Below are 12136 nucleotides of genomic sequence, written 5' to 3'. Positions count from 1 at the left end.
AGAGAGACAATATAATCCTGATACTCTTTATACATCAAGATCTTTTTGTCCTTTATCACTGAAAATTGCAAATAACATCACCACTTGCAAGTTGCAAACCATCCCTCCTCAACAAACATCAAACTATCCCTCCACAGCAATATACAAGGAAAACAAATCGAACTTTGTAGAACACACTTGTCCTGTAAGTTCCACCCCCCGTGTGTGTGTGTGTGTGTGTGTGTGTGTGTGTTTGCAGTGTTCTACAAACTTTCCATCATAAACCCAGTGGAAAACATTCACCGTGCACGTACCCCGGGGCCTGGCTGGCAAAGCTCCCGCTTCACACACAGAGGGCCCGGGTTCGATTCCCGGTGGGGTAGAAACATTTCGACGCGTTTCCTTACACCTGTTGTCCTGTTCACCGAGCAGCAAATAGGTACCTAGGTGCTAGTCGACTGGTGTGGGTCGCATCCTGGGGGACAAGACCCCCAATAGGAATAAGTTAGACAGTCCTCGAGGACGTACTGCCTTTCTTGGGTTATCTTGGGTGGCTAACCCTCCGGGGTTAATAATCCAAACGAAATCTTATCTTATCCAACATTCTCGCCATTAAATGGAACAATAGAGAAATCATGCTGGTGATGGATGGCAGGTATTGCCGAGAACGGTAGACAACGTTTCGCTTTTAGTGCAACCTTTCTTAATGCTTTCCACAGAGCGAAACTTTGTCTATAATAATGGCTTGATGACTCCAAATGTCTTTTTTCTTAGGCGCCAATTAATTTTACAGGCTCATTCGGAAGCCCAGTTCGATCTTTGGTATACTACAAAGATGCGATCCACAACGGTCGATTTACACCTAGGTGCCCATCTACTGCTAGGTGAACAGAGGCAGCAGGTGAAAGGAAATATGCCCAACGTTGCTACCCGTGGCGTAAATCGAACCATGGGCACTCGGTATGTGAACTGAGTCGCCTGACACCGCTCTTAATCGGATGATAACCAGTTGACTACTTAAGACTCCTCTGGCTTAACTAGTTAAACATCCACTGAACTAACTAGTTAAATATCTACTGACCAATGTAGCAAAAACATCCACTAAACTAACTAGTTAAATATCCACTAAGCAATCTAGCAAAAACATCCACTGAACTAACCAGTTAAACATCCAATGGCCTACCAGAGCTAGGATGTACTTTCCTCTTAAACACTGTCTCAGTATTTATTAGTGACCTACAATATAAATATCTCTGCTTCAAAGCATATTTTCTCAGAATTACCAAGAATGTTACTAATGATGCAAGTGTCTTTCAAACAAATTTACAAACATGAGTTTTCGCTAATTTAAAGACAACATTATGCAAACATACTAATGAAACTATAAAGATTATTATTATTATTATTATTATTATTATTATTATTATTATTATTATTATTATTATTATTATTATTATTATTATTAAGTATTATTGAATGGATTCCTTTAAGTGGTTGTCTAATTTTTCGTATTTTTTTTCTTTTTTTTCTTCCACCAAAATTTTTTAATTCGTAACATGACAAGGTCTCTTTCAATTGGCTTAAAATTTTCAACGTTGGTGTACAGTAGCTAGGGCAAGGTTCGTGCAATTTATGGCATCTCCACTATCAAACTTACATAACCTATCCCAAGTTATCATGGAATAGGCTTGATAACTTTCGAAAACCTCGTCTGCTTGGCTACAAACACTCTAAAAAGAAGTGTATCCTAAACCGAGTGAAACTGTTGTAGACTTTTCGCACGTCAGGTAAATGCTGTGAGATATGTCTCACTGAGTCAAACATTTTTTCGACTGCGGATAAAATAGCTGAAAATACCTGACAATTGAATGAAAATGAACCCATTGATAGGTGAAGCAGCGGTGGTGTGCTGTCCTAGAATAAAAATACATGAGAATAGGAAACGGAAAAAAAAGTTTAGTGATGAACCGTGAAATGTATAACTGAGTTAAAAAAAAATATGAGAAATTTTTATTATTCTGTAAAGGGTGGTTGAAAAAGCTATTTATTTCTGAAAAAGAACAAAACTATTAATTATTATTATTATTATTATTATTATTATTATTATTAGTAGTAGTAGTAGTAGTAGTAGTAGTAGTAGTAGTAGTAGTAGTAGTAGTGGTAGTAGTAGTAGTGGTAGTAGTAGTAGTAGTGGCAGTAGTAATAGTATATTAAAACTGTAATTATTATTATTATTATTATTTTCATTTCTATTATAGCGAGTGCGAAACCCGTGTGGGTCATTCAGGACCATAAAATAATAATTAATACTCGATAATCCGCGCATTAATAAAAAAAATCAGACAGGCTTCACTCCCGGCCAGTCTGAATCAACACTATAGCTTGTACAGGTGAATGTGAGACATGCAAGAAAATATATCTTCTGGCAGTAACTCACACTGTTAGTGTAAGATTGAGCACTTGCCTTGTAATCCTCCTTGGTGGTGAAGCAAGGACTTCTCGTGTCCTCGTTTACATAGCTGTAATGTGATCCGACACCCTTAGTAATAGCCAGTCTTGTGTATTTTTACATCAGATAAAGGAGATACTACTGAGAGTGTTACTGCCACATTAAGATTTACATTGATTCATCTCTTAAAGTGATATATATATATATATATATATATATATATATATATATATATATATATATATATATATATATATATACATATATATATATATATATATATATATATATATATATATATATATATATATATATATATATATATATATATATATATATATACATGGTAAGCCATTGGGTTCTTAAGTAGTTAGGCCAGTGGCTTCTTAGTTAGATCGGTGGATTCTTAACTAGTTAGATCAGGTGATTTTTAAGTAGTTAGGTCAGGGAATTTTTTACTAGTATTTTTTGTGTTCTAGGAGAAACCCATACGAGGACCGAAACTCAAAAAAAAAAAATAAATAAATAAATAAATAAAAATGGCAGGCCCGTATATTTCTACCTGTAACAGTGCTTTGGGAGGGTAAAAGTACACAATCACTATCAGGCCGTTTAGCTGGCACAAGCGTCTGTGTAACCGCTAGAAAAAGCAGGGGAAAAAAGCCGGAATGTTATGATGGAGTTCGCTCTTTGCGTCCATACGATCGATGAGGAAATTTTGGAACATGAACCTCTACTGCTTGCTGTTTGACAGTGTGACGTATGTAGGAAAGTAAGTGAATAACACTTGCGATCACAACTAACACTAAAGAAAGTGCTCTCAAGCCTTGGGACCAATAACTCAATACTTGGAAATGGAGGAAATACACAGTGGTTTAAAGGGTTGACAGTTCCACAGACGAAAGGTCTCATAAAGTTCCTCACTGCAAGTCTTTTTTTTCGATGTTTCGGTCTGTCCTGGACCATAATATTGGCTTGGCAGTTATATTTATGAAAACCAAATCAAGAAGGTAAAAATCGATGTGACTGATACATTGTATAGGTGAGTGTGTTCATGAGCATGAGGGAATATGCTTAGACTGTATTTTATTGACTACAATGCATATTAACCCTTAAACTGTCCAAACGTAGATCTACGTTTTTTCAACATTTGAAATTATGTAAAAAAACGTAGATCTTCTTATTGTTTTTTTTTTACATTTGAAAACGTGTAAAAAACTTTGGTCTACTTTTTTTTTTTTGTTATATTTGAAAATATGAAAAAAAAACTAGATCTACTTTTGGAGCACTACGCATGTGAACATAGATCTGTTTGGACAGTTTAAGGGTTAACTAAGCAAAACATTCACTGATGAGAAACCAAAATAAAGGGTTAAATGAATCAGCCAACGAAATTTATATGTCAGAGGGTGAGGCAGAAAAAAGGTCAGGCAGGAGAATATTGACTGAGTCACTGAATTTCATTTTAGCCAATTTTTGCTCTATTTTTTATATTATAACACACACACACACACACACACACACACACACACACACACACACACACACACACACACACACACACACACACACACACAAACACACACTCACGAGAAGGCAGAGTAGCAAAGACACAGGAAAACAAAATGACAAAACTAATGAGATAAAAATTAATGCGAGATTTTCATTACAGTACCAAATTCTATTATAAGAGAGTGGAAGCAGTCCAACGACTGAATCCAAACCTAACAAATCAGTCAAGTCTGCTAGGCTTCACTGAGTGCAATGTCCTCAGGAAAACAAAATAAAATAATTAATGATACTGTATTTTTTTCACGTTTCCCGAACACTGTCAAATATACATATATTGTTTCACTATCTAAAATTTAGTGAATATCACATAAGCAGCTGTATTAAAGGACATTTTGTAAGGATAATCGATTTATTTCTTGTATACCTGAGTGAAGCATAAAATTCCGGGTGTGGTATTCAGAGATTTAAGTGGTGGAGGCTCGAGCCTCCTTCTGCTAACCATGACACAGTCACACTACCAAAAGAACTAGAGTAGCGCCTGTATATTGTGAACGTAAACAAATGCTATATATATATTTCTTCATACATACGCATAGGGATCATATACACAAGTACAGGAAACATATACCCACGTATAGTGTTCACATACACACTTGTGGATTCATACAATATAAATTCATGGATGCGTGAAAATATTATTAAGCCTAAGAATTGAGTCGTGATCTTTAACTGGTCTACCATCCATTCAGGAAGCCATCAGCCTAAACTAGTTATTTTTTCTCTCATGAAGAGTGTTATGAATCTAAGTCATGTGTGTGGCTAGAGAGTCATGAATCCTAACTAGTTATTTGTCCTGTCATGAAGAGTGTCATGAATCCAAGTCTGGTTAGAGAGTCATAAATCTTAACGAGTTATCTTTCCTGTCTTGAATCTACGTAGGTCGTCTGTTCGGCTAGAGATTTATTAATTTTATCTAGTTATCAGCCTAGTTATTAATATAGTTATATACCTTTACTAGCCATCTGTCTAGTACAGACAATCACCAGAGAGGAATCATAATATCTTCTCAGGAAACGTGATCGAATTTACATACATATTAATGTATGGAAATAAGATCAGTCTTGCCATCTCCTGGGATTTACTCTGATCAACTGTGACCTAAAAAATCCAACGAGAATTTTTACACAAAACACTGCATTATCATACATTTATATTTGATTGAGAATTATAAGACTCTAAATACAAAAGTCAAGTCATGTTTGTTTCTCCGTAGGATAAATGAGTTAAGCATATGACTAGTAAAACTATTCTCTTTCGTCTGAGTTTTAAATTACTAATCCAAAGCTGGCGTGCAGCCAGCAGCAACAGCCTGGTTGATCAGGCTCTGATCCACCAGGAGGCCTGGTCACAGACCGGGCCGCGGGGACGTTGACCCCCGGAACTCTCTCCAGGTCTCCAGGTAAACAAATTAGTCAACTCACTGCTTCACCCAGTGTATTAAGCCACAAATTAGTCAACTCACTACTTCAGACATTGTATTAAAATAACTGTAGCCAGATCAGTGGAGGCAAATTTTAAGAATAATTCTTCTAAGTCAAGTGATTTTCATCATCCCCTTTATATGCAGATTTTCAGATTTATGAATAATGGTTAACGTACATGACATATTTGCACTCTCTAGTGTCGTATAGTTTATTTTCAATACAAAAGTTTCACAAATTAGTATTTTCTCCTTACAGAAAAAACTGAGAACGAAATAGTTGTGCAGCAGACCTGCTGATCCAGCCTAGGTACGTCCTTCATAAATATGAAGAGTATTCTTAGATTTTTTCGAAGTGGTAGGGACCTCATCAATCATAAGAGTGTAAATAAGACATAATGCTAGTTAGGTTATTATTTCAAGAACAATTGATGTAGTCCCTGGTGGAACAAGTAACTTAATCATTGAACTGATTGAAGTTCCTGGTTGACGAAAAGTTTTCACAGTAAAATGCCATGACCCGCATTGTGTGTCTTATTTACAGCTAGTCGGTATATCCCACCATTGTATTACCGGATCATAAAAGTCCCCCATCACTAAGTCAGGAACAGCATGATTGGCATCTAGTAATATTACAAGTGATCCAACATTTACTGCTACGGTCAGAGAACAGTAATCAGAGGAGACAATCGAATAAGTGGTTTGGCATTATTTATTGCATATATAAAACGAGAGAGCAGAAAGACATGGTCCAGTGATGTCAATAAAGCCTTGAGATGAAAAACAGTCATACATATAATGTATTTCCTTTGTGTCAAGTATGCAATAAGATTACAGAAACAGGTGGGATCTTAATATGCAATGTAATTACGGTGACAAAAATAGTAATATATTTTTAAATATTATTATTTTTCTATGTGGTTTTATTTCGGATCTGTATATATCGCGAGCAGCGCTCGCCTTGCCGAATACGGCAAGCAAAAATTTGTGTATGTAATGATTTCGCAAAAATAATTCTGAAGCTAACGAAAAACATATATTTGATTGCGTTTGTTTATTATTAAATTTTTTTAAAGTTATCTAAAATATATTTAGTTGGACTAGGCTAAATTAAATTGCGCTTGTTATAATAAGGTTAGGTAAGTTTCCTAAGGTTCTTTTGGTACAAAATCGCTAATTTTTACATCAGCATTAATGCAAAAATATATCTTTAACCGAGAAAACTTTAGAAAAGACTTAATTTTAGACATGAGATATGGTCAGAAATTAAATATATATATATATATATATATATATATATATATATATATATATATATATATATATACATATGTATATATATACATATATATATATATATATATATATATATATATATATATATATATATATATATATATATATATATATATATATATATATATATATATATATATATATATATATATATATATATATATATATATATATATATATATATATATATATATATATATATATATATATATATATATTTATATATATATATTCCGACAATTTCTCATTTTGACCATTTTTCTTTTCCAAATGTCTTTTTTTTTTCCAACTAAACCTCTTTTCCGATCATATCTATTTATGATAATGTCTAGTTTTCAATCATATCAGGTTTGTTTTCCAATCATGAAGGACATACATTTTTCGCCGTATGAAGTTCTGGTATAATTAAGCACCTCGGAGAGAAGTCGTAGGTAAATATCGTGTGGGTTGTGGTGTGGGCACTGCATAGCTGGCGAGATGGGTGCAGATGGTATGTAGAGTGTGTGGGCATGTCCATTATCAGGGGTGGAGTTGTATATCTTGGCTATTATGAGCCTTCTATTTATATCAAGAGAGGAGGCAGGATACTTGCCTCTACCTCTATCATGCCGCTACATAGCTCAACCTATGAAGAGTTTCTTCACGGACCACTTTCTTAAAAGCTCCCTTACAGGGTTCTGTCACAAGAGCTCCATTAAAGTCCTTTTGAAGTTCACTTCACACAGGGCCTCGTCTCAGAGCTTCACTGATCACGGTGTGCTACACACAGCTCTCCTTGGCACACAGGATGACACACGATCATCCATTGCAAGTAAGGTATATAAATGGCACGATGATTCCAACAAACTATGAAAAGTTAAAGACATTTATTAATGGAAGTGCTTTCCCTCCAGGGGCGAAAGGTTTCCTTTAATAAATGTGCTGAAATGCACACAAGTCTCCTTTTCCACACGTAAGTTTTGAACACAATAGACCCTCTGCCTATTTCTGCAAATAACTAGTGACCCGTTCAGCTTAACTATTATTTTTAATTACTACACGATGAGCGCAGCTTCACATTCTGCTTGGTATGTTCAGCCTCTTTATACACGACTTTCTACACCTGAAGCCTCACTACACAAAAGGAAGTTTACATGAAGCCCCCTCAAAAGGTGCTCCACTTATTAAACATGTTCAAAACAGGAACTATGACATTCTCTATAAACTCGATAGATATGATGTTATTAATTTTTATTAACATTATTATTATTATTAATAACTATTATTATCATTATTTCGTGACTATTATTATACTCATTGGTAAGCACTTAACAAATAAGGGTTATACAGAACATGGGAAATGGGAAGCAATCAGATTTGATCTTAGGAAGAGGAAGGGTAGCTCCAGTTCCTTGGATGAAGAGCCCTTCACCAACATCAAGACACCACCTAAGAGGGTTATTTTGTAAGAGCTCTTGGCCCAGATTTATGACAAAAGCAGAAGAAGAAGAAGAAGAAGAAGAAGAAGAACAACAACAACAACAACAACAACAACAAGAACAAGAACAAGAACAAGAACAAGAACAAGAAGAACAGAAGAAGAAAGAAGAAGAAAGAAGAGGAGAGAAGAAGCTCCAGAAGTCCTCTAACCACTATCACTACGATGCAACCAAATTTCAATTTTCGGATATGGCAAGATTCTAATTAACTCAGAATTTTAACTCTAAATTAATTTTGCAGACAAATAAATCAATCAATAAACCCCAGGAATAATTTCCCTTAGCAGGGCTATCACTCGGTTATATGATGAAATGAATTTACCTCACTGGGACTAAAGATCTGGGAAGACTCCCACTACGTCATAACTCAAAATTATATAAGTAATTGTTAACAATGAACAGCGGGAGGCCTAACTGTATAATAATAAATTATGGGAGATGGTAATCCTTTATTCTATTTAAAATATTAATTGTTTTGAAGCCTAAGTAAATGTAATTTATTAATTCTCCTGCCTCATTCATGAGAAATGGAATGAAGCTGCTAGTAAAGAAACATATATACATCGAGAGGTATGTATAACTAAAGTGTAATGAATACTTTTCAATGCTTAATAATAACCCACATGCAGACAGAAACTCAGAAGGTTAATTGGTCACTATATTTCAATCCACTACTGGGATCCTCTTCGGCAGAAGATTATCTCAGAAGGGGATCAAAATACACAGACCAATTATTTTTCTGAGCATTTATCTCCATGTGGGTTATTGCTGAGTACCTTGATCTAATGTATGTATATCTCAATATACATACTGTGTATTTTGATGTCATTAATTTCACGGATAATGACAATAAGAACATTCTAAAATGATACAGTCAGTGACTTGTATCCAAACATAATATCGCCTCTCTGGAGGTACAATGTTACCAAGAAAAACACGTATTCAGTCATTTTAATCTCCTAGGTTCAGAACCTAGACTTTTTTTCTATTATATTTAGACATCAAAGGTGTCATATAAAAAAAGGGATGAAAGTAGTCCAGCTAATGTTCAAGTTCATGAAAGAGACTCGCTGGAGAGGTAGGCAGGAATGATAAAGAATGAGGAGTCGGAAAAACTTGTGCAGCTTCCAATGCAATTTTAGAGGAAAAGTTTTGGGACAGTACGCGCTGACCCAAATATAGATTTGGGGAACAACAGAATCTCTGCTGTGCCCTCGCTGCCAGAATTCTAAGGCTTTACAATATGTAGAGAATTTGTGGAGCATATTAAGTTTACCGAGCATAGTGGGGAATAATGTAAGTGTTTGTGGAATGTTTTTTTAAAGCAGTACATGAGACTCTTTAAGTTGTCGTCATGGTGGTGAAGGGCTTCTGATCCAAGGAAGTATCAGAGCTATTCTCACCTTGAATCAAGTTTGTACTTTTCGGGATTACATAAGTCTACCTAAAGAGATACACACTTCGTAATATTTAATTAACAATGCGTATACAGACTTAATGACGCTCGTCTTTAAGCAAATTAACGAAAAAGGAATAAGGTTAGGTTAGGTTAGGTAAGGTTAGGTTAGGTTAGGTTAGGTAAGGTTAGGTTAGGTAAGGTTAGGTTAGGTAAGGTTAGGTAAGGTTAGGTTAGGTAAGGTTAGGTTAGGTAAGGTTAGGTAAGGTTAGGTTAGGTAAGGTTAGGTTAGGTAAGGTTAGGTTAGGTTAGGTAAGGTTAGGTAAGGTTAGGTTAGGTAAGGTTAGGTTAGGTAAGGTTAGGTTAGGTTAGGTAAGGTTAGGTAAGGTTAGGTTAGGTAAGGTTAGGTAAGGTTAGGTTAGGTAAGGTTAGGTTAGGTTAGGTTAGGTTAGGTTAGGTTAGGTTAGGTTAGGTTAGGTTAGGTTAGGTTAGGTTAGGTTAGATAAGGTTTATAAGGAAACAGCACAAGTGTTTCCTGACGCGGGTCTTAGGCATATGACGACCCACAGCTTTTGGTCATCTAACCGAGGCCTTCCGCTGGCTTACCTGATCACCTCTTTAAAAATTCGGGTCCACTGAGGATAATCATCAGTTGAGTTGTGAACTAATAATGGTCCAGGATTGAGCAAAACGTCGTCTAATGCTTCCTCTCCAGTGTGTGTGTTAGTTGTAAATTGTTCAACCAATATTTATGATAATAAATTCGTGATCACTTGTGTTATTTTCTTCAGAAAGCTTCAGAAAGCTTCAGAAAGCATTGTAAGCTTTATTTGCAAAGACTGTAGAAAAATACAGAGTAGACAAGGAAGGAAACGTGAACAGACAAAAATAAAATCTGAAAGATTTTAAAAAAAAATCAAAGAGTTTTGTTTCGTGGTCTATTGTTCTTGTATTGTATCTGCCTCTGGTGGCAATTTTGGAAATTATTTCTTTAGTTTCCACGAGAAGTGTTTGTTCCTTAACGCTTTTCAAAAAATATTTCGAAAGATTTGGCTAAAATCCAGATGTTTTATTCATCATCTGTTTGTTGTGATGTATTTTGTGTGTGTGTGTGTGTGTGTGTGTGTGTGTGTATGTGTGTGTGTGTGTGTGTGTGTGTGTGTGTGTGTGTGTGTGTGTGTGTGTGTGTGTGTGTGTGTGTGTGTGTGTGTGTGTGTGTGTGTGTGTATGTGTGTGTTTGCTTGTGCCTATGATTATTATTATTATTATTATTATTATTATTATTATTATTATTAGTAGTAGTAGTAGTAGTAGTAGTAGTAGTAGTAGTAGTAGTAGTAGTAGTAGTAGTAGTAGTAGTAGAAGTAGTAGTATTGTTGTTATTGTTGTTGTTTAATTATTTCTATTATCAATGCCTCGCCTCACTTGTATACAAAATTTTCTGCGTTCATAGAATTCCGAAACGTCAGCAAGTATACTAAATTACATTCAGTGTTATCCAAGTTTCTACACTTCACACATAGGATGAAGTGCAGTTCCTCTGGTAGAATATTATATTCTTGGAATGTTTTCTCAGATCTTTCCACATCTTATGAACCTGGCTCTTATATAGGACTGAATCCAGAACATAAAAGAGAATTTTCTTCAGATTATCTATTCGGAGGGTTATTTTCCTTTGGTAACCCAAGGAAGCCAAGCACTGTGGCTTGTTTACGTTGGAGTCCTGAGATTTTCATCCCCAGTATGCGTCTCACAACAGTTAACGAGCTCATAAGTACCTATTGACAAAAGGGAGAATGGAGCCCTGACTTACACGAAAAAAGACTTTTTTTTTTCCGTATCAAAAATCTGCTTTTTTTTTAAGTTGGAATGATTGTTTTCTAACAATTTTTTCACCACAATACATTTGGGTCAGAAAATAATCCTTAAGTGAACAAATGTGCTTTTCATGTTAGCAATCCGATTTACTGCACTGAGAAATTTAATCGGCATTTATGATATAAATGTTTCAACAATAATATAAGAAAGATTAATTACGGACAGTAAAAAATTCATGAGTAAGAGATATGAAAGTTAGTACTTAAAAGAATCAGAACCTGTGAACTAAACTAACAATGAAAAGAAGGGAATCGAAATGAGAAAATAATTCCCTATGAAAGATTGAATACGTCAAGTCTTGCAAATGCAAGTGAAATGCCAGTGACATTTGCACGAGAATGTGTGATAAACGTGCATTGTGGTGGAGTTGGAGCAACTGCAAGCATTTATAATATTGTTTCCCCTTGTACCGAATGACAGCGGCCTTCAAAGTAAAGACTCCCTTTGTTCACATTAAAACGCCGATGTGGTGGTATCTGAGGCATCCGACGACTTTGGAATGTTAGAGCCGGCGAGGGCTGCTTTCATATACTCGTTACGTTCCAAATGCTCCATGGGAAACTGATTAATAAGACGCATGTGCAGCACCTGGGTATCAGTATTGGTGAGATGCTACGTAAACCAGTAGAGTTTTCAGTCAAGTTTAGAGAATAAATACTGGAGATGTT

General features: G+C 35.3%; 1 protein-coding gene across 4 annotated transcripts in view; it reads left to right on the top strand.

The window, feature by feature from the left end:
- LOC128701863 (dopamine receptor 2) overlaps positions 1 to 12136 on the top strand; it is a 204541-nt gene that overhangs the window by 89537 nt on the left and 102868 nt on the right. The window contains exon 3 of one of the 4 annotated variants that reach the window (XM_053795818.2): positions 5680 to 5730. The exons of the other annotated variants lie outside the window; for them this stretch is intronic. The gene's annotated coding sequence lies outside the window, so the exon portion shown is untranslated. The remainder of the gene's footprint in view (positions 1 to 5679; positions 5731 to 12136) is intronic. 4 annotated transcript variants of the gene reach the window in all.

This window comes from Cherax quadricarinatus, chromosome 69, assembly GCF_038502225.1.
Source record: "Cherax quadricarinatus isolate ZL_2023a chromosome 69, ASM3850222v1, whole genome shotgun sequence".
Lineage (NCBI taxonomy): Eukaryota > Metazoa > Arthropoda > Malacostraca > Decapoda > Parastacidae > Cherax > Cherax quadricarinatus.
This window is presented reverse-complemented; position numbering and strand designations above follow the sequence as displayed.